The sequence below is a fragment of the Mauremys reevesii genome, linkage group 1 (genome assembly GCF_016161935.1).
Source record: "Mauremys reevesii isolate NIE-2019 linkage group 1, ASM1616193v1, whole genome shotgun sequence".
Lineage (NCBI taxonomy): Eukaryota > Metazoa > Chordata > Testudines > Geoemydidae > Mauremys > Mauremys reevesii.
In genome coordinates, this window is record NC_052623.1 from 185,174,335 (window position 1) to 185,199,761 (window position 25,427).

The window sequence follows — 25,427 nt, forward strand, 5'->3', positions numbered from 1 at the left end:
CTATGGGTTCAAAGTAAAAAAAAAAGTCTTTCATTGCAATAAGTCCCTTCAAGACTCCCTGTGATTCTCACAACTGTCATAAGCTAGCAGCTGAGAGAAGGACAAAGAGTGACAGATACAGACATCAGATAAAACAACACCATCACTGTCAGTTACGAACATACCATAGGACAAGTGTGGGGCAAGATATAACTCTCCTTTAAATATTAATGCAAAAAAAGGAGAGTCAACTTTTTCCTAACATGAGTGGATTTGCTGTTGTAAAGTGTCTCCTACTGCCTTATGTTTTGTTTTTCCCTTGACACTATACCATGATATTGCTTCAGAGCTGTAGACAAAGTGAGACAGATGTGTTGAATGTGCAATTACCAAGGGAATTGTTTCCCAAGGAACAGTGGCCATGCATAGCTTTCAGGACTTTCTCCCTCATTTACTATATGGAGATGTTATTAATTTGCATAACAAGGAGTGGAAAAAAAAATCTAACACAGATTACTGCACCTACCCAATCATGTCTGGGGGTGGGGACATGAGAGATAAAATAGCCACATTATTTGTGAATCAGCAGCTCTGCTCCATACTACAAGCGATCAGCAAAATTTCCAGGGAGTACAACACCTTTCTGTGCAGCACTCAGAAGAAAATGAATTATTATAAATGGTAAAGAGGGCCATCTGCTTTTTCCATTATTTTCCATGCTTCATCTGCAAATTTCTGTTTTTGTTTTATAATGAGAAAATGTCAAAACTTATAAATAAAATATTTTTGTTAAAAAGAACATCTTTTCATGTCTTATTTACATTCCAAAAGCTCTCTCTACTGCCCTTGTTTTGTATACATGAAAAGTTTGAGCATATTGCTTGTATACCAATATAATCAAATATGTGGTCATTATCTGTTGGGTAATGAATGGGGAGGAATGGATTGCCATGTTTTTAATCATTTCAGGGGTGCAGATGATATCATTAACCACAAGAGCCAAACTCAAGTGGTTTTGTAATAAAATCTGAACCGAGGCATTGATTTGCAATGTGGTCATCTATCTACAGCTTTGCTCATTGTGATTTATAGGGCAAAAACAAATTATAGTTATTTTTAGAAAAGTTTTGAAGCTCAAAACATGATTTAAAACAAACATACATTTCTTCTGTGCAGCAAACCTATAATAAAAGTTGATAGCAGTGGAGTAGTGTAGCGGGGTGGTCACCTGCTCTGGCCCTGTAGGGGTTAAAACAGCCCTGGGAAAGGGCTGCCCCAGGGAGCCAGAAGATGAGGCTTTGGGGAAGTAGCCACAGCTGGCCCTATAAAAGGCTGTGGACCAGGAGCTTAGGCAGTCTCTCTCTAGCTGTGGAGAGAGATGGGCCTGGCTGCTTGGGAACTCAGCAAAGCAGGGCTTGGGAAAGGCCAGAGGAGCTGGGGAACTCCAGGCTGGAAAACCTTGCTGAAGGCCTAAAGCAGGTACTGGGGTTGCAGGGGCAGCTCAGGGGTAGGCAAATGCAGCAGGTCCAAACTTCCCTTGCCGATGATGAGTGGTTGATAGACTGCAGTCTGTCCCAGGGAACAGGGGCTAGATGGTGACTGGCAGTAACTGAGGCAAGGTTGGGATAGAGGGTTGGGTGTTCCCCTGGGTGGGGAGGCACAGGAGTGGAGGGTAGTGCCAGGGGGCAGCACCAGGGGAAAAGGGGCACTGGGGTCCAGAAGGGACATGGGCATGTGGGATACTGGCCAGCAGAGGGTGCTCTGAAGCTGGAGAGCTAATTGTCGAGACAACCAGTAGGAGGTGCTGTGCCGGTGAGTCCTTGTGTCACTACAAGTAGCATAGTTACTTTGTGCTGACATTGTGACTATAAGGTTGATTTCCTTTCATTGTGATGCAGGAGTGTTATTTTATACAACTGATCATCAGTTTTTTTAATATGATTGTTATTGGTTTGATACTTCTCTCTGTACTATGCAGTACCAAGAAGGCCATGTGTTTTGAGAAACTGGATTCTAATTCAGACTCACAATATGACCTCTAATATAGTCACGTATCTCTCCTTTGCCTCCCTTATTCAGAGGAATAGAAAGGCAGTCTTCAAAGAAGAAATATATCTGACCTGTGATTGGATGACTGTGCTACAAAAAAGGCTTCTCAGATTTTTCCAGGGTAGACCAAATCTTGGAAAGAATGTTTTGTGAACAGCTTCTCCTGACATTCATCAGAGATGACTTTCCCTCGCATTCATGATGGCAGAACATCCCTGAGACAACTACAGCAATTGCTTAAGCTACTAATATTAGAGAAGTACTCAGTGTAGTGCTCTTTAATGTAATTCAGCAAGTGAAAAAAAAACAAGAACCATGGGACTAGTCCACTGTCTGCAAGTACTCCATGGACCATAGCTTGAGAACTGCTCTGCTATATAATTAATTATTCACTGAGTGCTCCGAAGTATGGTAGGCAAACAGATTTGATCTTTGCCTCAAAAGGCTCTACATTTAAAAGTTTAAACATAGCACAAAGAGTGGGTGCAGAGAAGCAATGAGAGGCATTAAAGGGAAGAGAAGACAACAGTCAAAAAAACTGGTGATACACCTAAGCTACTGCAATGTCTAAAGGCAGTGTGTGTATATATACCTAAATGGTCTCTTAAGATAAGGAGTTCTATACATAGTTTATAGGCTAAGAAGAACAAAAATGGGTAGAGAGGTAAACTCATGGAATGATGAAGGCAAATAAAGAGCAGTAGACAATGAAGAGAAAAGGTGGGAAGGTGAGGCTAAGAGGAGTTAACGGCTGGTAAGTGTAGACTAGCCCTAAAGGAGGAAGGAGAAGTATTGGGTAAGTGCCAACATGAATATGTGACATCATGGGACTATTACCTAAAGGTGGTGGTAGTGAGCCAATGAGTCAGAGGTTCTGTGAACTGTGCTGCTCTGCTAAGCCAGCTTCATGTCACCAGGGGATTTCTCTATGCAAGAGAAATCTTCATCTATCCCTTTAGAGCAGTTTTCTGGCTTCTATGTACTGCTGGAAGACTGGGGAGAGGGGCAAGAAATTGTCTTCCCCCACACCTTTTTTAAAGTTTAATTTCACTTAAACATCACATTGTTAAAGTGACTCCAATTTTTCTACCTTAAGAACATAAGAACATAACATAAGAAAGGCCGTACCGGGTCAGACCGAAGGTCCCTCTAGCCCAGTATCTGTCTACCGACAGTGGCCAATGCCAGGTGCCCCTGAGGGAGTGAACCTAACAGGCAATGATCAAGTGATCTCTCGCCTGCCATCCATCTCCATCCTCTGACGAACAGAGGCTAGGGACACCATTCTCACCCATCCTGGCTAATAGCCATTTATGGACTTAGCCACCATGAATTTATCCAGTCCCCTTTTAAACATTGTTATAGTCCTAGCCTTCACAACCTCCTCAGGTAAGGAGTTCCACAAGTTGACTGTGTGCTGCGTGAAGAAGAACTTCCTTTTATTTGTTTTAAACCTGCTGCCTATTAATTTCATTTGGTGACCCCTAGTTCTTGTATTATGGGAATAAGTAAATAACTTTTCCTTATCCACTTTCTCAACATCACTCATGATTTTATATACCTCTATCATGTCCCCCCTTAGTCTTCTCTTTTCCAAACTGAAGAGTCCTAGCCTCTTTAGTCTTTCCTCATATGGGACCCTCTCTAAACCCCTAATCATTTTAGTTGCTCTTTTCTGAACCTTTTCTAGTGCTAGAATATCTTTTTTGAGGTGAGGAGACCACATCTGTACACAGTATTCGAGATGTGGGCGTACCATGGATTTATATAAGGGCAATAATATATTCTCAGTCTTATTCTCTATCCCCTTTTTAATGATTCCTAACATCCTGTTTGCTTTTTGACCGCCTCTGCACACTGCGTGGACATCTTCAGAGAACTATCCACGATAACTCCAAGATCTTTTTCCTGACTCGTTGTAGCTAAATTTGCCCCCATCATGTTGTATGTATAGTTGAGGTTATTTTTTCCAATGTGCATTACTTTACATTTATCCACATTAAATTTCATTTGCCATTTTGTTGCCCAATCACTTAGTTTTGTGAGATCTTTTGAAGTTCTTCACAATCTGCTTTGGTCTTAACTATCTTGAGTAGTTTAGTATCATCTGCAAACTTTGCCACCTCACTGTTTACCCCTTTCTCCAGATCATTTATGAATAAATTGAATAGGATTGGTCCCAGGACTGACCCTTGGGGAACACCACTAGTTACCCCTCTCCATTCTGAGAATTTACCATTAATTCCTACCCTTTGTTCCCTGTCCTTTAACCAGTTCTCAATCCATGAAAGGACCTTTCCTTATATCCCATGACAGCTTAATTTACGTAAGAGCCTTTGGTGAGGACCTTGTCAAAGGCTTTCTGGAAATCTAAGTACACTATGTCCACGGATCCCCTTGTCCACATGTTTGTTGACCCCTTCAAAGAACTCTAATAGATTAGTAAGACACGATTTCCCTTTACAGAAACCATGTTGACTATTGCTCAAGAGTTTATGTTTCTCTATGTGTCTGACAATTTTATTCTTTACTATTGTTTCAACTAATTTGCCCGGTACCGACGTTAGACTTACCGGTCTGTAATTGCCGGGATCACCCCTAGAGCCCTTTTTAAATATTGGCGTTACATTAGCTAACTTCCAGTCATTGGGTATCGAAGCAGATTTAAAGGAAAGTTTAAAAACCTTGTTTTATAGTTCCATAACTTCACATTTGAGTTCTTTCAGAACTCTTGGGTGAATGCCATCTGGTCCCGGTGACTTGTTAATGTTGAGTTTATCAATTAATTCCAAAACCTCCTCTAGTGATACTTCAATCTGTGACAGTTCCTCAGATTTGTCACCTACAAAAGCCAGCTCAGGTTTGGGTATCTCCTAACATCCTCAGCCGTGAAGACTGAAGCAAAGAATCCATTTAGTTTCTCCGCAATGACTTTATCATCTTTAAGCGCTCCTTTTGTATTTTCATCGTCAAGGGGCCCCACTGGTTGTTTAGCAGGCTTCCTGCTTCTGATGTACTTAAAAAACATTTTGTTATTACCTTTGGAGTTTTTGGCTAGCCGTTCTTCAAACTCCTCTTTGGCTTTTCTTATTACACTCTTGCACTTAAGTTGGCAGTGTTTGTGCTCCTTTCTATTTGCCTCACTAGGATTTGACTTCCACTTTTAAAGGAAGTCTTTTTTATCTCTCACTGCTTCTTTTACATGGTTGTTAAGCCACGGTGGCTCTTTTTTAGTTCTTTTACTGTTTTTCTTAATTTGGGGTATACATTGAAGTTGGGCCTCTATTATGGTGTCTTTAAAAAGGGCCCACACAACTTGCAGGGATTTCACTTTAGTCACTGTACCTTTTAACTTTTGTCTAACTAACCCCCTCATTTTTGTATAGTTCCCCCTTTTGAAATTAAAGGCCACAGTGTTGGGCAGTTGAGATGTTCTTCCCACCACAGGGATGTTGAATGCTATTGTATTATGGTCACTATTTCCAAGCGGTCCTGCTATAGTTACCTCTTGGACCAGCTCCTGTGCTCCACTCAGGATTAAATCTAGAGTCGCCTCTCCCCTTGTGGGTTCCCGTACCAGCTGCTCCATGAAGCAGTCATTTAAAGTATCGAGAAATTTTATCTCTGCATTTCGTCCTGAAGTGAAATGTTCCCAGTCAATATGGGGATAATTGAAATCCCCCACTATTATTGGGTTCTTAATTTTGATAGCCTCTCTAATTTCCCTTAGCATTTCATCATCACTATTACTGTCCTGGTCAGGTGGTCGATAATAGATCCCTACTGTTATATTTTTACTAGAGCATGAAATTTCTATCCATAGAGACTCTATGGAACCTGTGGATTCGCTTAAGATTTTTACTTCATTTGAATGTACACTTTCTTTAACATATAGTGCCACTCCTCCCCCTGCACGGCCTGTCCTGTCCTTCCTATATATTTTGTACCCCGGAATGATTGTGTCCCATTGATTGCTCTCAGTCCACCAGGTTTCTGTGATGCCTATTATATCTATATCCTCCTTTATCACAAGGCACTCTAGTTCACCCATCTTATTATTTAGACTTCTGGCATTTGTGTACAAGCACTTTAAAAACTTGTCCCTGTTTTTTAGCCTGCCTTTTTCTGATGTGCCAGATTCTTTTTTATGTGACTGTTTATCATCTGATCCAGCCCTTACATTATACTTCTCATTCCTCTGCTCCTGACTATAACCTGGAGATTCTCTATCATCAGACTCTCCCCTAAGAGAAGTCTGTGTCCGATCCACACGCTCCTCTGCAGCAGTCGGCTTTCCCCCATCTCCTAGTTTAGAAACTGCTCTACAACCTTTTTAATGTTTAGTGCCAGCAGTCTGGTTCCATTTTGGTTTAGGTGGATCCCATCTCTCCTGTATAGGCCCCTCCCATCCCAGAAGTTTCCCCAGTTCCTAATGAACGTGAACCCCTCCTCTCTACACCATCATCTCATCCACGCATTGAGACTCTGAAGCTCTGCCTGCCTATCTGGCCCTACCTTGCAGAGGCATGTCCATCTTCAGCACCAACAGTATCCTTTTCTCTTAAAAAAAGAAAAATCCTGTCATTACTAACACCAGTTCAGTTCTGCCAATAGTAGAAACAGTAGAAGTGCTAGTGTAATAGGACTTCTGGTAGCTTTATCTACCATGTCACTTAATGCTGCTCAGGGCAGGTCCACATTACACGATAGCAAAACTGCTATCACCTTGTCTACATTGCATTAGTTAGCAAATGTGAGGAGTTTGTGTAGAAACAGCCTCTGTCATCTGATATATCAAGTTGCTGAGAAGATTTCCTCTTACCCCTCCTAACAAGGTAAGGATTTCCTGGCATCAAATGGGGACATCTTAAAAATTAAAAAAAACCACACCACACACACACACACACAACCAAGGAGTTCTAATATAATTCAAATATCAGTGTTACCATAAGTGGTGAGTGACACATGTTTTGATGATACATCTTTAAGATCTCTGAATCTTGCAACACAGACTTTTCTTTAAAAAGGCTGAACATCTTCCATGTAAAAAACCCAACCCCCCAAACGGCTTCTGCAACATTAGCTATTAGCAGTCCTAAGGAAGGTCACAATGTGTTACACTGAGTCCCATTGTCATATTGGTTTCTGCTTGAAAACAATTAGAGCAGGTCAAAAGTTTTCTGACAGTTTTTTCCATGTCAGAAAATACCATTTCATTTAAATTGAAGCTTTCTGCAGGAACATGCTGATTTTGATCAACTTTTGCTTTGAAAATTTTGATTCACAGTAACTTTTCATTTAAGAAATTATATTTTTTCTAAAAGGCAAAATCAGAGCAAAACATTTCAGTTTTATCAAAATTGAATGTTTTGATTAAACTGAAAAGGAAAAAAAATCATTTGAAGGGAAATGTTCCCATTTCGAACAAACACAAATTTCAAAATCGTAGAATTTCGTACAAAATGAAAATCTGGGTTCCCTAGCTTTGCAGACAATGAAAATAAAAACTGCCTCGCTACAGAGTTGCTGGGCCTCTTGCTGATGGATAATGCAAGATGGGTCAATCTGAAGTGTTGTTGTGCTTTCATTACTCTAAGATATTTCTGTGTTAGATCACTAATAAACACACCAACTAATCTTTCTCTCTTCAGTCGACACTTAAGAAAAACAAAGGATTTTCTTGTAATTAAGGCCCTCTATGCAGGAGCTCAGGGTTCAGTTCCCAGCTCTGCCCCACATTTCCTGTGTGACCTTGGGAAAGTCACTTCATCCTCCTAAGCCTCAGCTCCCCATCTGTAAAATGGGGATAATACTTCCTTTCTCCCACTCTATCATTTTAGGTCCTGATCCTGCAACACATAGCATAGGGGTAGACTACAGTGTCTGCATGGAGCCCATAGAAATCAGTAGGGCTGTACATGGGCATGGCTGGCATCCCACAGACTAAATAGTACAAGATCAGGGTCTCTCTCACTGTGTGTGTTGGTGCAGAGCCTAGTATGATGGATACCCAATCTTGGCTGGAGCCTCTAGATGTTTCTGTACCACAAATAAAAATGATAAATAACTGTTCCTACTTATATCAGTTGCAAGGTGCATTGTAGTTCTTGTACTCTGAAGGTATACTTCCCAGTAGATTACGACTCAATAACTCTTACTCTTGGAGTTTAGAATTTTCTGTAACTTGTGTACTTTTCCCTTCTACATCTAATGGCTTTTGGGCAGGGGAGGGGAGTATCTCCTCCGGCCTCTGGAATGAACTGACCATATAATGTAGGAGATAGCCCTCAATCTTGACTGAATGGTGTGTGAGAAAATGCTATACACAACTCAATAGGTCAGACATTTGAGTTTACAGGTGTTCCTGTCTAGTCACAAGCTAGCTGCACAGGTCCAAGAAAGGCAATCTGCCAGCTGTATACATCTTTTGTGTGTGTGTATAGTGTGACAAAGTTCCTCCTCTACCTTGGTGGGTCCTGCACTTATTGGCAGATTTGCTCACCTCAGTGATCTTCCTCACAGTCTGGGTCAACTCCTCTTGTGTCTGATCAGGAGTTGGGAGGTTTGGGGGGAACCCAGGCCCACCCTCTACTCCGGGTTCCAGCCCAGGGCCCTGTGGATTGCAGCTGTCTATAGTGCCTCCTGTAACAGCTGCATGACAGCTACAACTCCCTGGCTACTTCCCCATGGCCTCCTCCAAACACCTTCTTTATCCTCACCTTCCTCCTGGTGTCTGATAATGCTTGTACTCCTTAGTCCTCCAGCAGCTCACCCTCACCCTCTCAGCTCCTTGCGCCTCTTGCTCCCAGCTCCTCTCTCTCACACTCTCACACACACACACACCACAACTGAAGTGAGCTCCTTTTTAAACCCAGATGCCCTGATTAGCTTGCCTTGATTGGCTGCAGGTGATCTAATCAGCCTGTCTGCCTGAATTGGTTCTAGCAGGTTGCTGATTACTCTAGTGCAGCCCCTGATCTGGTCACTCAGGGAACAGAAAATTCTTTCTCCAGTGGCCAGAAGACCTCCCTTCTGCTACTCTGCTGTAGAGGCTAGGAGGGAGGGGTCTGCTACTGCGGCTGCTGTTCCTGCTGGGCCCTCGCTGCTGCTGCTACTGCTCCAGCTGCTCCCCTGGCTGGGCTAGACACCACCACCCAACCCCTTTCTCTGCTACCTGCTTGTTGGCTGGCTAGTAGATTTCGCCCCCACCCCCACCCAGTTGCTGCTGTTACTCCACCTACAGCCCCTTGGGGGGGGGGGCTGCTGGCCTGCTCCCCAGAGGAGGGGAGTGAGGGACCCCAGCTCCAGCCCTTGTTGCTGAGGACGCCACCACCACCATCTTCTGAGCGGGGTCCCTCCTGCCTGGCCACCAGACCACCACCTGGAGCTGCTGGAGCTGCTGTGTTTGCTACTGGGGAGCTGCTGAAGCCCTGAGGAGGAGGAGGAGAAGGAGGGGACTGCCTGCTGCTGGAGGACCTCGGAGAGACTCTGGAGACCACCGTGGAGGGGGCACTTCAGGACTGAGTATTTTTCAAACTGTGCTCTTGTGGTGGGGGTTTGGACTGTGTCTGTTGGGACACCGGGGGTGTGGCGTGGAGCCTGCCCCCGGTCCATCCGTGTCCCCCTTTGCCCCCACCACCATCGTTGCCCCCTCCATCACCCCCGCTGGCTGTTTTTCATCTGCCTCGACCTCCTGCCTCTGGGACTGAGCTGTTCACCTGGCTTGCCATGCCCATTTCTATCATTTGGGCCTGCAGAGCAGCAGCCACCATTGACTCTTTGCACAAGTGCCCGTGGGCGCACCCCCCACCCCCACCCCCTTGGCCTGGCCCCATTTCCTTTGCCACATTTGTCTGCCCCACCCATTTCCCTCTGTGGCCCTGATTGTCCTGCCCCAGCCCTGCAGCTAGCCCCGTGGTCCCTCTGCCCCATTCCTAGCTCAACTTCCCCCCCCCCGCGATTCCCCGGCCCTGATTAGCCCCTCCCCTCGTGTGCCCATGCCCCCTCCCATGCGCTTGTGCCCTTCCCCCATTTGAGTTTGCCCTTGTTCACTGCACCCCCCTATACTGTTAGCCCCCCTGATCCCCTAGTGCAACTAGAGGAGCCGGATTTCCCGTCTGGGTCGGTGACCTGACACCCTCCCGCCCCTGGGTCCTCGATTGCTCCCCACGCCCCTTTAGACTTCCCTTTCTGGCACCCTCCTCCCCTGCCTGCAGCCTAGCTGGGAGGGGTGGTCACCTCCTTTCCCTCCCCTCCCCTCGCTGTTTGTCCCCCTCCCCGCTCTTGTTATGGCGGGGGACGCGGCGCGGGAGACCCCTCGCAATGCTCCCACCACCCCTCCTCCGGAAACCCCCATGTCCGTTCCCCGAGCCTCTACCTCGACCGCCGCTGCCGGTCTACCTGCCACTGCCCCCGCTGGGGCACCGGCAGCGGTGAGTACCGGGGAGACCTCCGCTGCTGCCATGTCCCTCGCCCCTTTCGATTCGGGGGGAGCCCCCCCCAGCCGGTGGGAAAGGTTGGGGTGGGAAGAAGGGTAAGGGCCACGCTAAAAAGACCAAGCCCTCCATGGCAGGGACTACCCCCGCTGTCGTGGCCCCGCTTCTGGCCGTGGCATCCCTCCCCGCTGTTCCCTCTACCAGCTACACAGGTGTCCCTCCCCCGGCCCCCAGGGCGTATGCCCAGGTGGCGGCGGCTCCCCCGCCTGCCGCTGCTCCTCCACCCGCCGCTTCCGCTACCATCTTTAGCGGCTGGGGCCCCTTCCCCACCTTGACTAGGAAGCACGGCGTCCGTTGCCTGCTGGTGCCCGCCTCGCCCCACGTGGAGACCTACGTGCGGGCGTTGGCGAGGGTGGTGGGGCCCACGGCATCGTGGCGGCCTCCAAAATGTATGGGAGGGTGGTCTTCTTCCTGGCATCGGAGGCCGATGCCCAGGAGGCGGTGGAGACGGGTCTGGCAGTGGGAGGCGTGTTCGTGCCCCTGGAGCCCTTGGAAGACCTAGGGGTCCGCTTGATCCTGACCTCCGTCCCTCCGTTCCTGCCCAATGTCGCCCTGCTGCCCGCCCTTTCTGCCCTGGGGCGCCCTATCTCCGTCATCAGCCCTCTCCCGTTGGGCTGCAAGGACCCCGCCCTCCGTCACGTCCTCTCGTTCCGCCGGTAAGTGCAGCTTCAACTGGCGCCGGCGGCGCATGATAGAGAGGCGCTCGAGGGGTCCTTTGTGGTCCCCTACCAGGGAGCCCGCTACCGGGTGCATTATTCAACGGGGGAGGCCCGGTGCTACCTCTGCCGGGCGATGGGCCACGTCCGGAGGGACTGCCGGGAGGAGCGTCCGGGACCCCCGAGCCCCGGCAAGGCGCCGGCCCTGTCACCGCCAGTGGCCCTGGCTGCCTGGCACCTGCAACTGCCCCTCCTCCTTCTCGGTCCACCGCTGTGGCAGAGGGTGTGGCGGAGATAACGCCGGGCGTGGGAGAGGGCCCGCCCCAGGGAGACTCCTCCCTCATTCCTGTTGCCCCTCCATTGCTTCCCCGAGTCTCTGAGCCTTCGCCCTTGCCCCCAGACCCGACCACTGTTAGCCAGCCCCCGGATGATGCCATGGAGGGCTGGTCCTTAGTGCAGGGGAAGCGGGGCAAGCGGAAGGCTCAGGCCCCATTAATTTCTTCGGCTTTGGAGACCCCCCAGAAGAGCAGGAAGGGGGACACCGATGACGAGCCTTCCACCTTGCCCCCTGACGATGCCCGTTTTGTGGTGCCGGCTGGGCACGACGTGGCAGCACCGGACGGTGATGCTGCCCCTGCTCCGGGGTCCCTTCTCGAGGAAGCCCCCGAGGGAGCCCCTCTTGCCCGCTTGTCATCTGAAGCCCCCGTGAGCACTGAGGTGGGCGTCGCTTCGGGTGTTGGTGGGGAGGGCCCCGGGGTGGCGGACGGCGATCTCCCCTCCATCTATGAGGAGATCGAGGCCCTGGGTCTGACCCCGGTTACACAGGGGGAGGACGACCCTTTGCTAGCGGGCCTCGATCTGTGTGACCTCACCTTGGTCCCCCTGTCCCTGGGTTCCCTTCCCCTGACTGCTGCTTCTGCTCCTGCCTCTGAGGGTCCCCTGGGGTCTTCCATCAGCCCGGCTGCAGGTGGCACCTCACTGACGGCCGCCAAGCCCATTGAGGCGATGGCCGGTGCCCTGCTACCCGGACCCGATTCCCAGGGGGTGTCCCTCTTGGGTGTGGGCCAACCGACCCCTGGCCCCACCCTTGTCCCCTCCACCTCCCGTGATGCCATTGCCGCCCCTGGGGATACTCCCCAGGGCGCGGCCTTAGTTATTTTTCGGTGGGCCACGGGGCTGTGACGGGGGCCCCGCTGGGGGACGGTCATCGATCCGTTACCCCACCCCCCCATGCGCTGAGGGAGGAGCTGCGGGAATTCCTTGAGGATGTCCGTGGCTCCCGTAACAAAGTCCAACTTGCGCTCCAGCGGTGGGGGGATTCCCATCTGATCCTCCGGGCCACAAAGGCCCTCATGGGGGAGGGTAAGGGGACCGGGAAGCAGGCCGCTGCGGCCTACCGGCGGGTCTGCCTCTTCCGTGACTCTCTACTCACCTACGGGTTTGGTCACGGATTGCTGCGCGGCCCGACGGAGGCAGTGGGCGTGTCTGCCGGCGAGGATCCCCCACAGCACTCCTCATGGCGCCGATCATCTTTGCCACTTTGAACGCCCGGGGCTGTAGGATGGGTCTCCGCAGGAGCCAGGTGCTCTCCTTCCTTCGGGACGGGGGGTACTCTGTGGTTTTCCTGCAGGAGACCCATATGGATCCGGCCACTGAAGCTAGCTGGCGGCTGGAGTGGGGGGACAGGGTCTACTTTAGCCACCTCTTGGTTCGCTTGGCAGGAGTGGCGACCCTGTTCTCCCCCGACCTAAGGCCCGAGGTGCTGGGGGTCACCGAGGCTGTGCTGGGTCGCCTGCTGCACCTCCGGGTCCGCATGGAGGGGCTTGTGGTTAATCTTGTCAACATCTACGCCCCAACATCAGGCCCAGAGAGGTTGCGTTTTTATCAGCAGACGTCCGCCTTCCTCAGCTCCCTGGATCCTCGTGAGTGCCTGGTCCTGGGCGGGGACTTTAACACCACCCTCGAGGAACGGGACCGCTCGGGGACCGAGCAGTGCCCGGCCGCAGCGGACGTCCTCCGGGAGATCATCAAACGCCACTCCACCACCCGGACGACATCTCGACGTTCACCTTCGTCCGGGTGGAGGCCCATCGGTCGCGCCACTCCCGGCTGGACCGCATTTACCTGTCACGTTTCCACCTTTCACGAGCCCACTCCTCCAGCGTTCAGCCGGCCCCCTTTTCGGATCACCACCTTGCCACCGTGACGGATTCTCTCTGCGCGGAGAGGCCGGGGCCGGCCTATTGACACTTTAATAATAGTTTGCTGGAGGACGCAGGCTTCGTGGCATCCTTCCGGGAGTTCTGGCTGGCCTGGCGAGGGCAGAGGCGTGCCTTTCCCTCGGCGCGGCGATGGTGGGACCTGGGGAAGGTGCACGCCCGGCTCTTCTGCCGCGACTACACCCGGGGCGCCAGCTGACGGAGAGATGCGGCGATAGAGCAGTTGGAACGGGAGGTTTTGAAGCTGGAGAGGCGTCTGGCCGCCAGCCCCGAGGATCCATCCCTCTGCGGAGCGTGCCGGGAGAAGTGGGAGGAGCTCCGGGCCCTCGAGGATCATCGAGCCCGGGGTGCCTTTGTTCGATCCCGCATCCGCCTCCTTCGGGAGATGGATCACGGCTCCCGCTTCTTCTACGCCCTGGAGAAAAGGAGGGGGGCCAAAAAGCACGTCACCTGCCTCCTGGCGGAGGACGGCACCCCCCCCCTCACGGATCCAGCGGAGATATGCGGGAGGGCCAGGGCCTTCTACGCGGCTCTTTTCTCCCCGGATCTGACCGATCCTGACGCTTGCAGAGTGCTCTGGGACGGACTCCCGATGGTCAGCGCGGGCAACCGGGACCGGCTAGAGCTGCCTCTCCCTCTGGCCGAGTTCTCGGAAGCCCTCCGTCGCATGCCCACCAATAAATCTCCGGGCATGGACGGGCTGACCGTGGAGTTCTGCCGCGTGTTCTGGGACGTCCTCGGCCCAGACCTAGTCACCGTCTGGGCCGAGTCTTTGCGGGGCGGGGTCCTCCCTCTCTCGTGCAGGCGAGCCGTGCTCGCCTTATTGCCGAAGAGGGGGGACCTCCGCGAGTTACGGAATTGGCGTCCCATCTCGCTCCTCAGCACGGACTACAAAATCGTTGCGAAGGCCATCTCGATGCGGCTAGGGTCTGTGCTGGCGGACTTGGTCCACCCAGACCAGACCTACACCGTCCCGGGCCGCACGATCTTTGATAATCTGTATCTGGTCCGGGACGTTCTGGAATTAGGGTGTAGGGATGGTCTGTCGTTCGCCCTCTTGTCCCTGGATCAGGAGAAGGTGTTCGACAGGATGGATCACAAGTATCTCCTGGGCACTCTGCAAGCGTTTGGCTTCGGACCCCAGTTTGTGGGTTTTCTCCAGGTGCTGTACGCTTCCGCGGAGTGTCTGGTCAGGCTCAACTGGACCCTGACCGAGCCGGTCAGCTTTGGGCGAGGAGTACGGCAGGGGTGTCCCCTCTCGGGTCAGTTGTACGCTCTGGCGATCGAGCCCTTCCTCTGTCTCCTCCATCGGAGGCTGACGGGGTTGGTGCTCCGGGAGCCGGAGCTGCGGCTGGTCCTGTCGGCGTACGCCGACGATGTGCTCCTCGTGGTCCAGGACCCGGGCGACTTGGCGCGGCTGGAGGCTTGCCAGGCCATTTATTCGGCGGCCTCCTCCACCCGGGTCAACTGGGTCAAGAGCTCTGGCCTGGTGGTCGGGGACGGGTGGCAGGCGAGCTCCCTCCCACCCACACTTCAGGCCATCCGGTGGAGCACGGGTCTGCTGCTCTATCTCGGTGTTTACCTTTCTGCCATGCATCCGTCTCCGCCGGAGAACTGGCATGGTTTAGAGGGCGGGGTGAGGGCGCGGCTCCGGAAATGGACAGGACTACTCCGGTGCCTCTCTCTCCGAGGGAGGGCGCTGGTGCTGAATCAATTAGTCCTGTCCATGCTCTGGTACCGGCTCAACACCCTGGTCCCGGCCCCGGATTTCCTGGCCAACCTCCGGACGGCGGTTCTGGAGTTCTTCTGGCCAGGAACGCACTGGGTCTCTGCAGGGGTCCTCCACCTGCCCCTGGAGGAGGGGGGCAGGGCCTGAAGTGCCTATGCACTCAGGTCCATGTCTTCCGCCTCCAGGCCCTGCAGAGGCTCCTGTATGGTGCTGGTAGTCCGGCGTGGAGTGTATTGGCGCACGCCTTCCTCCGCCGCTTCCGAGGGCTCCGATACAACCGGCAGCTCTTTTATCTCCATCCGAGAGGTCTTCCACGAGACCTCTCTGGGCTGCCGGTCTTCTACCAAGACCTCCTCCGGACCTGGAAGCTCTTTTCGATGACCAGGTCCGTGGCGGCCACCGTGGGAGTTGATCTCCTCGCGGAGCCCCTGCTACACAACCCCCAGCTCCGTGTGCAGGTGGCGGAGTCCCGTGCGGTGCGCCAGAGGCTGGTCTTGGCAGGAGTCACCAGGGTCGGAGACCTCCTGGACTATGACCGGGGAGACTGGCTGGATCCCCTGACGCTCGCTCAGCGCATGGGGCTCTCCAGCCCTCGTACTCTCCGGCGCGTACTTCAGGAGGTGAAGGCCACTTTCCTGCCCGCTGCTCGGGCCTACCTCAACCAGGTCCTGAGAGTTGGCACGCCCCGCCCACCTTCCACCCTGGGCCCCGTGGACCTTTTTATCAGGCCCCTGCCCCGTGGACCCAATCAACCCCCTCGCCCTTTCACTGCGAGCCGGCTGCCCGATCTGCAGCCGGTTCTGTTCCAGACCGCTCCAAGAAAACATCTGTACACGCTCGTGCTCCACACGCTTCACTACCTCACCCTCGCATCCCGCCCCGATACGAAATGGTGGGACCTCCTGCCACCTCTCAAGGGTGAGGAGCCCCGGTGGGCCAGCCTGTATTCTGCCCTAGTCCTGAGGCCTGCCGGGGATGTCAGTTGGCGGCTCCTTCACGGGGCCGTGAGCACGGGTGTGTACTTGGCACGGTTTACCCCTGTCCCCAACACCTGCCCCTTTTGCAGCGTGAAGGAGACCCTGGCACACGTCTATTTAGCATGCGCCAGGTTGCAGCCCCTGTTCTGGCTCCTCTTGGCTCTCCTCTTGCGTTTTTGGTTGCACTTTTCCCCTCACCTGTTTATCTATGCACTCCCCATCCGTGGCCCCACAAAGTTGCGGGATCTCCTTGTCAACATCCTCTTGGCCCTGGCCAAACTTGCCATCTATGAAACCAGGGAGAGGAGGTTGGCTGACGGGATTTCCTGCGACTGTGGAGCCTATTTCCACTCCTCCGTCCGTTCACGCATCCGGGCAGAGTTCCTCTGGGCGGCGTCCACTGGCTCCCTTGACGCCTTCGAGGAGCAGTGGGCGTTGTCTGGGGTTCTCTGCTCGGTGTCCCCATCAGGTTCCCTTCGTTTAGCCCTATGACCTCACTCCCGATCCTGTTTTTTTCATTGGTTGTCCCACGTACTTAGTTAGTATCCCAGACCTGTGGATCCTCCCCTTAGGCTGGGGGGAGGTCCTTTAGCAGTGGGCGGGCTTTGCCCGCCCACTTCCTGGATACTAATAGGACCAGACTCCTGTACCCTACTGGTCTGGGTCTGTCACAATATATATATCTTCAGAGAAAAAATACTGTTATGCAGTTTTCTTGTAGAAAAGTGGCCTGCACAACTCTGGTTTCTATTGACATCCATAGGATTTGTGGGTGCACACTATCTCTGGAAATCAGGCCAAAAGTCTGCACCACTGTGAGAGAGGTAAGAGTCTTAGTTTATTAGTTTGCATGAAATAACCCATTTGCTGAACAATTTTAATCTGCTAAAAGCAAAATGTATTATGAGTAGCATACTGGAATTTAATGCTGCTTCTGGTAACACCCCTGATTAAATGTAGGCGGCAGTTCACGCCTACACTGGTGTCTGGAGAATAACAGTGGATTAAGTATAGGTCAGAATATGATGCTGTTAGCTGAGAAGTGTGGCAAATGGATGCCAGTTGTTGGAATTCACAACACGGGGTCTGTAAAGTGCCCAGCAAGAGAGCCTCTACAATAGTGACATTCATTAACACAAATTACTTTGTGATAGATCACAAGATTCTGTAGCAGCATGCCATCTAGTAATGGTATAGTGTACCATGTTAGAGGTTCTGCAATACCTCACAGGGTTCTGCCAACTGCACAGTGGAGAGCTAACACTTTGTATGTGACAGCAGTGCATGAGGCCTATTAGGGAGCAAGGCTCTTCAGTGCACCTTAAACAGTCAGGAGAAAAAAGTGACACCATTAGCCACTACACAAATATTGGACACCTTCCTTTGTTTCTCAGTTTATTACCCAAAACAATAGAAGTTTTTCAGTAACTGTGGTGTTATAAGACCAAAAAATATGTAAATTGGCCCAGCAAGAGAAGTTTGGGGTTTGAATGAATGCTTTCTTTGTAATAATTCTCAAGAAAAGGTCATTTTTGGATGGGGATTTAAATGTAGTTGTGGAAACAGAGTTAAAACAGGCTTGAAAGTCACTCTGATCAGTGCTTCTAACTAACATGCTTCACTGTGAGATTCCACATTAGGGACTTAATCTCCTATTGGTAAACGTGTGAAATTCAAATTCATATAATTGTAACCTGTCTAGATATGACCCATATCACAATAATCTTGTGCTCTCTTCCTGCAATTGGCTCCATATGGACGGAAGCCCACTGAACACAGTGGAACTGTATGAGAGTGCTGGAGTCTGCCCACCTGGCGCCAATCAGGTTTTGAGACTTAATAAGAATTTCCCAGGCACATAAATAGAACAATAACTGGAAAGTCAGTTGTTATTTGGGATAAGAAAGTTAGACAATTAAAAGAGTGTCAATTGTACCACTATCCCATGTCTGATCAAAGTGAAAACAAGTCTGGTTTAACTTACCAGTGAGTAAAAAATAGAAAGGGGCTTTATTACTATTATTAGCAATCGATTAGCCCCTCAACAAACAACTAAGTAATACCAGGTCTTGTTAAAATACTACACTTTATTGTCTGAAACAATGCTAGTGTGGAGTCTATAGTGTCAGTAATGTTCCTGCACATTATAATTTAAGAATGAGAAAGTAACAATATTCCCCAGGCACTAGATTCAGCCCATTCAGCTCAAGTGGGTCCAAATTGCACCTCCACTCACCAGAGGGGCCCACTATAGCCCAACCCACAGGTGTTTTAGGTTCTGCCAGAAGCTCAAGAAGAGCCTTGTAGACATAGGCTGGAATAGGGACACTCCAAACCAGTGTATCCCTCTTCCCCACTTTACTGTATCTCCTCCCAAAGAGAGCTGCACAGTTTGGGGCCTATGCTTACCACAGAACGGAAAGGTTACAGCCACCTTTAACACTGGATCTATGTGCAGGCTCTAGCCCACCCATTTAAGCACTTCCAGAACTTTAGAGCCAGTGAATGACACTGGCTCTGCCTATGCCCCAAATTCATAGCTCTGCTACCATAGATCCCAATCCAGCAAAGCACTAGACATGAAGTCAACTCACATGCTGAAGTGCCTCATTGAATAGGGGCCACAGAGACAGTCCAGTCTGGATATAAGCAATGTTGTCCACAAAGTAAATTGAACATTGTCCCTGGGACAAACACTTGCCTTTGCAAACAAGTGGCGAGAACCCAAATTCATGAGGATGTTCACCAGCTTGAGCAGTTACTCCAACTTTGCAGAAGCTATGATGGAGGCAAAGAGATATATCCTCGTTTCCTGCACAGATAAGTCATAGTATTTCAAAAAATTATTTGTGCCTCTTTTTTAAAAATGCATTTGTATTCCTTCTGCTTCATTTGTTGCAGGTCATCTATACCTCATGGTGAGATATAAAGACAATAATGGAACCCAGAGGCATATGGAAACCGTTACATCAGTTGTTAAGGCCAAAAGATGGATAGCATCATACCAGGTCATTCATAAAGTATTTGACAACTACAGATATTTTTCCTTGGCAACATCTGAAACCAAACTGGGTCAGTTAGCTTCTAAGAGAGTACCAATAAACTAGACCTTCTGGAGAAAGGCATACCCTCAGATCAAAATGGAGGCAGTCTTCCCATAAAAAAGATACAACTTATTTCTCTTTCCTTCCTTTCCAATCCCAGAGCAAAAAGAGATAGTGGGGGAGAGCTTAGCCAGAAGCCACTTGAAACAGGCCATGATTGTCATGACGACAAAGACACCTTCAGTTAGCAACATATATGTGTTAACTTTTAAAAAGATATTTATTGATTTTGATATATAAGCAGCAATACTGTCTGTAGAGAATTGGGGCCTGTCTGATAGCCCCCTTCTCCAGCTAGACCTAAGCTTGCCCTTGCTGAGGGAGCCAGTACCCTTCCTGGGGGAATTCTGTCTGGAATCTTCTCACAGATTCTGGGAAAAGTAGTTTCCAGCAGGGTCTGTTATGATTTCTATTCTTTTATTTCAAGTCTCCTCAACAAAATATCAGTCCCACACCCTGTATGTGTCTCCAGCTGTTAGTTCAGAGCCTTTATGATGATATGACTTCCCACAGTCTCCCTTCTGTCCATTTTGTTTCTAGGAGCAGTTCCTCTCAGCAGTAGCTCTAGCCTCGGGCAGGTATTTCAGCTTTCTCTTTATTTCCTGCTCTTCTTTTTATGAGGATCAACCTGTTAAGCTGAAGATCTTTTCCCAGGTCCAATGGGTGGGGTTAATCAGCCAGCCAGTGGGCGGCCTTTGCCCCAGGGAAATGGTACCCTTTATAACTTCCCACTATCTAATTAGCAGAACAAGTTAATATACAATAATACCATCAGAAACACATTCTTTTTTTTGCATTTAGAACAAAACATAATAAAAAGACACAATGCTCAAGCAAGTCCACAATTCTGCAGTGTGAGTTCACGTATGTATGCAATATTTCATAGTACACAAAAGCAGATAAGGTTAGGAAAAAAGAAAAGACAGACATGGGGGTATAGTAATGGAAATACCAATAAACCACTCCCTGTAGCAATTGCATGAAACACAGTTATAACTGATAGAGGTCTATCAGTTGTAGAAACATTTAGGCTGTCATTTCTAAGGGATACTATCAATGAGTATACAGCTAGTGAAGCACACTCATGGCATTCTTTGGTGATCTGAAGAGGTGAGAGAAATGATCATTTTTGCAAAAGCGATGTAATATTCCCCTATATAAGCATTCTCCACTAATTCAATATGGGTCTCTTTGAATAGTAAAGCATTTTTTTAAAATCCATATTAATTACAATACCAATAAAGAGAAATACCAGCAAGAAGGATAGGAACTGCTCTTTGAGGGATTTGTTTTTAGGAGAAGGAAAGGGAAGGATGAGCTTCTGAATGGATTTCTTGAGCTCAGCTTGGGTTTGAAGTCATGCCCATTGTGATCCTGGCAAAGCTCCTGTGGATTTCAGTGAGGCAGGATCAGATAGTTAGATGCCAACTGGGGTGAAAGTAAGGGAACCGGAAGTTGATCCCTTCAAACTGAAGTGATACTAGGAGCAAAATTCTCTGAGGCCTGGTCCACTGGGGGGCAGTGTTGAGGTAAGATACGCAACTTCAGCTACGGGAATACCGTAGCTGAAGTCGAAGTATCTTATCCCGACTTACCTCCCGTCCTCACCGCTCGGGATCGACGTCCGCGGCTCCCCCGTCGACTCCGCTACCGCCACTCGCTCTGGTGGAGTTCCGGAGTCGATGGGAGCGCGTTTGGGGATCGATATATCGCGTCTAGATGAGACGCGATATATCGATCCCTGGAAAATCGATCGCTACCCGCCGATTCGGCGGGTAGTCTGGATGTACCCTGAGTAAAACCCAACAGCTTTCTCCAAGTTGTTATATACAACCTATTAGTCTCTCACCCGCTATTTAATTAGGAAGCATTACAGATAATTCAGAGCCAGGAAATTGTGTTGATATACTTAAATTTTTATTTTCTTTGGAGCACAAACACTACAACGATGCACTCAAGCACTCAAACTTCATTCTGAGCCTGTCTATAGCAAGTTAACTATTAATTATGGTGAGTGGCTTAAGGGAAAAGAAAGTTTCTATTCTAAAGCAACCAAATATTTTCAGTAAACTCAAAAAAAACCAACCCTCTCTTCCTTTCTGTCACATGTCAGGTAGAAATTTCAATATTCTTAGGGAACCTACTAAGATAGAACAGCAAAATGAAGAAAGCACATAATAAATAGAGGGAAAGGATTTAATTAGCCTGCACTTTCTCGCGTGAAAAGGTTGACTCACCACTGGTGCCTCCTCATTGCTGAGCATAGTCGCTCACTCCTCACTGGGTATCTCCAGCCAACAGTTGCTCTGCCTCTGCAATGACCTGCCTCTTCCTGTGACTTGGCCTTCCAGCCAGGTCACTTTAAAGTTTCTTCCTTCCCAGGTAGACCATGAACAAAAAGCAAGGGGAATTAATGCAAATAAACTGAGCTCATAATAAATAGAGGGAAAGGATTCCTGCTCAGGATGCATCAGAATCTGGCCCTCTCTTCCCTCAGGGAGGGGCCTTCAGGCAGCAGTTGTCTGGGAAACTCCTGCCTTCAGTCAGCCCTTTCCCCCGAAACTGAAAGTCTGTTCTCGTCTGTGAGAGCTGCTCTGCTCCTCCTCCACCCTGTGTATACCTTGCAGGTGTGGTGGGGTGAGGCTGCCTGAGTCCGGAGCAGTCCCCCATATCATAACTGTGAAACACTGACAATTAAATAAAATCTTACTCTGCATGCATACAGACCCATGCAGATAGGCTTTTAGGGTACCTATGTACACACACAATAGTCTTTTATGGGAAAAACACTTGAGAAAAATAAAGGACAAAACTCACAGCCCTCTCTTATTGCTGCTGGTCAAACTTCAGTATGCTTATCCAGGCTACTCTGATTACAGATGAGCTGAAACTAAAGCTCCCAACTCGCCTGGATAGTAACAACAAAATATATGATAATAAAATAAAATAATAATCCATAAATGAGTAAGTCCACCAGCCTTCTACCTGAAAGAGTCAATTAGTTATACCTGCAGCCTAGGTTTAGACCAAGATATGTTTCATCAGGATTCAGCAACTGTGCCTTGGTTTTGATGAGAACACCACCTACTCAGAGTCATGAGGAAAGGAGACAAAGAAGAAAATATGCTGTTTCTTAACTAACTGAAAGAGAAAGCTGTTTCATGTCATGCTGATCTCTGTTTATGAGATCATTTTTCCAGTGCATTAGGACAGTGGCTCTCAAACTTTCCAGACTACAGTACCCCTTTCAGGAGTCTGATTTGTCTTGAATACCCCAAGTTTCACCTCACTTAAAAACTACTTGCTTACAAAATCAGACATAAAAATACAAAAGTTTCACAGCAACTGTTACTGAAAAATTGCTCACTTTTTCATTTTTACCATAGAATTACAAAATAAATTAATTGGAATATAAATATTTTACTTACATTTCAGGGTCTAGAGCAATATAAACGAGTCATTGTCAGTATGACATTTTAATTTGTACTGACTTTGTTCGTGATTTTTATGCTCCCTGTTGTAAAACTAGGCAAATACCTAGATGAGTTGATGTACCCCCAGGGGTACATGTACCCCTGGTTGAGAACCACTGCTCTTGGGGACTAATCTTGCAGAATTTACCTGTGGAGACATCCCACTGAAATAAAAAGGAGCTTGGAAAGAGTAAGATCTGAAAAATGACACCCTCTAGGCCTAATTCTTTACTGCCTTTCATCTTGTATAGTAATTTATACCTGTGCAAAGAAAGTACCAAATACCAGCAAATCAGAATGCTCCACTCAGTTACAATTACAATGGTGGTAGCATTTCACACTCACTTTGTATTGTGGTAAATGACCACTGACATTGCAGGGCAGGGGAGAGTCTTTTGACCCTTATGGTTATACTGGGAGCATGGAAAGCAGAATGAAACTTCTGGGTATCTTTCCACGAAATGTTTGGAAGGATTGTAATGCCTTTTTTCCCACTGAATAACAAAAAAAAAATGCTAACATTAAATCACTGCCCTGTGCTTTAGTCTACTAAATCACACACTGAGACTCAGAGCCATCTTTAGCTGAATCATTTACCACTGATCAATGTAACTATGGTACCACTTTAAAAATATATAACTTTTCATATTGTCAAATCAAAAAGGAGGATTTGGGACTAATGAATGAATGAATGAATAATCCCCAAGAACACTGCAGCATAAGGAGCATCTCTTAAGAGATGTGTTCAAGGTTGTTTTTATACTGATAATAGTAAAGGGTTTTTTTTATACTGATAAAGAAAAACCTTTCCCCAACAACTGCACTTGACATTAATATAGAGGGAAACTTGTGGAAAGAAAGTCTACACAGAGTCCCATTGTGTGTAAGAGTGATGATTAGGTGATTGAGGGTAGGACAACACTATTTTTCTTCCAAGATAAAAAAAAGTTAAAAATAAATGCACAGTTAATATAAGAGCAACAAAGGAAGCAGTCAAGTAGACCAGTCAATGTTATAGAAGTGAGATAACAGTAATCATAACAAGGAAAGTTAAAAAATAGAGAAAGAAATAGGAAATGCAGTTTTCTTTTTGAAAATGGATTAGATTTCAAGTACTTGTGAAGGAGATGGTCTTTAAACATGAGTTAAAGTCTTGTGTAAACCTTCCCACTCACCTTTCACAACACGCAGTATATCATTCCTGGCCTACAGCAAGTGTAAGGCTTACCTTGGGCAGAGGGTATGGTTTTTGATATAGACTGCTCAGCACTTAATAGTAACCACACTGAGACCTTCAAACTCATTTCACTGGTGACCAAAGTAAGTTCTGAAAGTGAATTAAGTAAAGCTTGTTAGCATGTCTCCAAATGTGAATGTGCTGTACTTGTATGTGAAAGACCAAAAACAAGGTGGACAAAGAGGAGCACCTATATGTTTCCTATATATACTACTTGGGGAATTTTGTATTTCAGAGTTTCATACATGCAATCATTTAAACTAAGGCTTTCCATTTACACTGTGTTAGCAGCTGGCACTATAAGAGAAAGTATTGCAGCATACTTACCCTAAATAAAAGGGCAGTACAAACAGTATAGCAATAGTATAGGAACTTCTATAAAGTTAAATCAATGGGAATCTTTGTGTGAGAAAAAATATTCTAAGTTATGTTTGCAGGAACTGGCCTTTTATTTTAGCTAAAAAAATAGGGACCAGAGCAATGCAAAGGAGCTGGATCCTAGTAGGATCTTCCCAGCTGACAATTCCCCTAGCTTGAATGTGTCTACAGCTGGTTCTTCTGCTATCACCTTCCCAACCTCAGCATATGGGGGACTAGCACTTTGGCTTTTCTCAGATTGCAGCAGAGAATGTAGGAGATTGTTTTTTAGGTGTGCTAGATTTAAGTATATAACACCCAGTTTCCACGTTTTTGTAGATATGGAAACAAATCAGAACCTCACATGTGAACATCCTCGATACTGAGATTCAAAATCTGAACCCAGTTCTGGAACCAGATTTTGCCAGTGGTTACTATTTTTATGACTGTCTAACCAAACACCTCTATATTCAAACAGTGCTGCACTTTTCAGGGTATCAATAGGTCTGGGTTATCTAATCCTCTATAGGTACTATCCTTTGCTTATGCTTATGGATAGGTTGATAAGTCAGGCAATTAGATTCTGGTTCAACTTTGTTATATGCTCATTATTTAAATAATAATTAATTGGAGATATACCTATCTCCTAGAACTGGAAGGGACCTTGAAAGGTCATTGAGTCCAGCCCCCTGCCTTCACTAGCAGAATCAAGTACTGATTTTTGCCCCAGCTCCTTAAGTGGCCCCCTCAAGGATTGAATTCACAACCCTGGGTTTAGCAGGCTAATGCTTAAACCACTGAGCTATCCCTCCCCATATCTCTGACAGCCTTTTAAAAATCCTTGAACCAGCTAACTAGGGTGTTTTGTTTTTAAACTAAGAAAATGTTATGAATAGTTAATGAATTGATCTGATTGATTACGGTCACCATAAGTGGAAGGTTGCTATACTACCCTTCCATATTGCATTCCACCTTACTCCATTCGCCCGGCCCTTTTTTTTTTTGCTTCCCAGAAATAAATGTAACATTTGACAGATTTAAGGTAAAGTACCTAAATTACACTGCTGATCTTTCCTCTCTAACTGAGTCATATGTGTTCATGATAAAAAACAGAATTAACATATTGTTCAATTACATTTAATTCATGATACA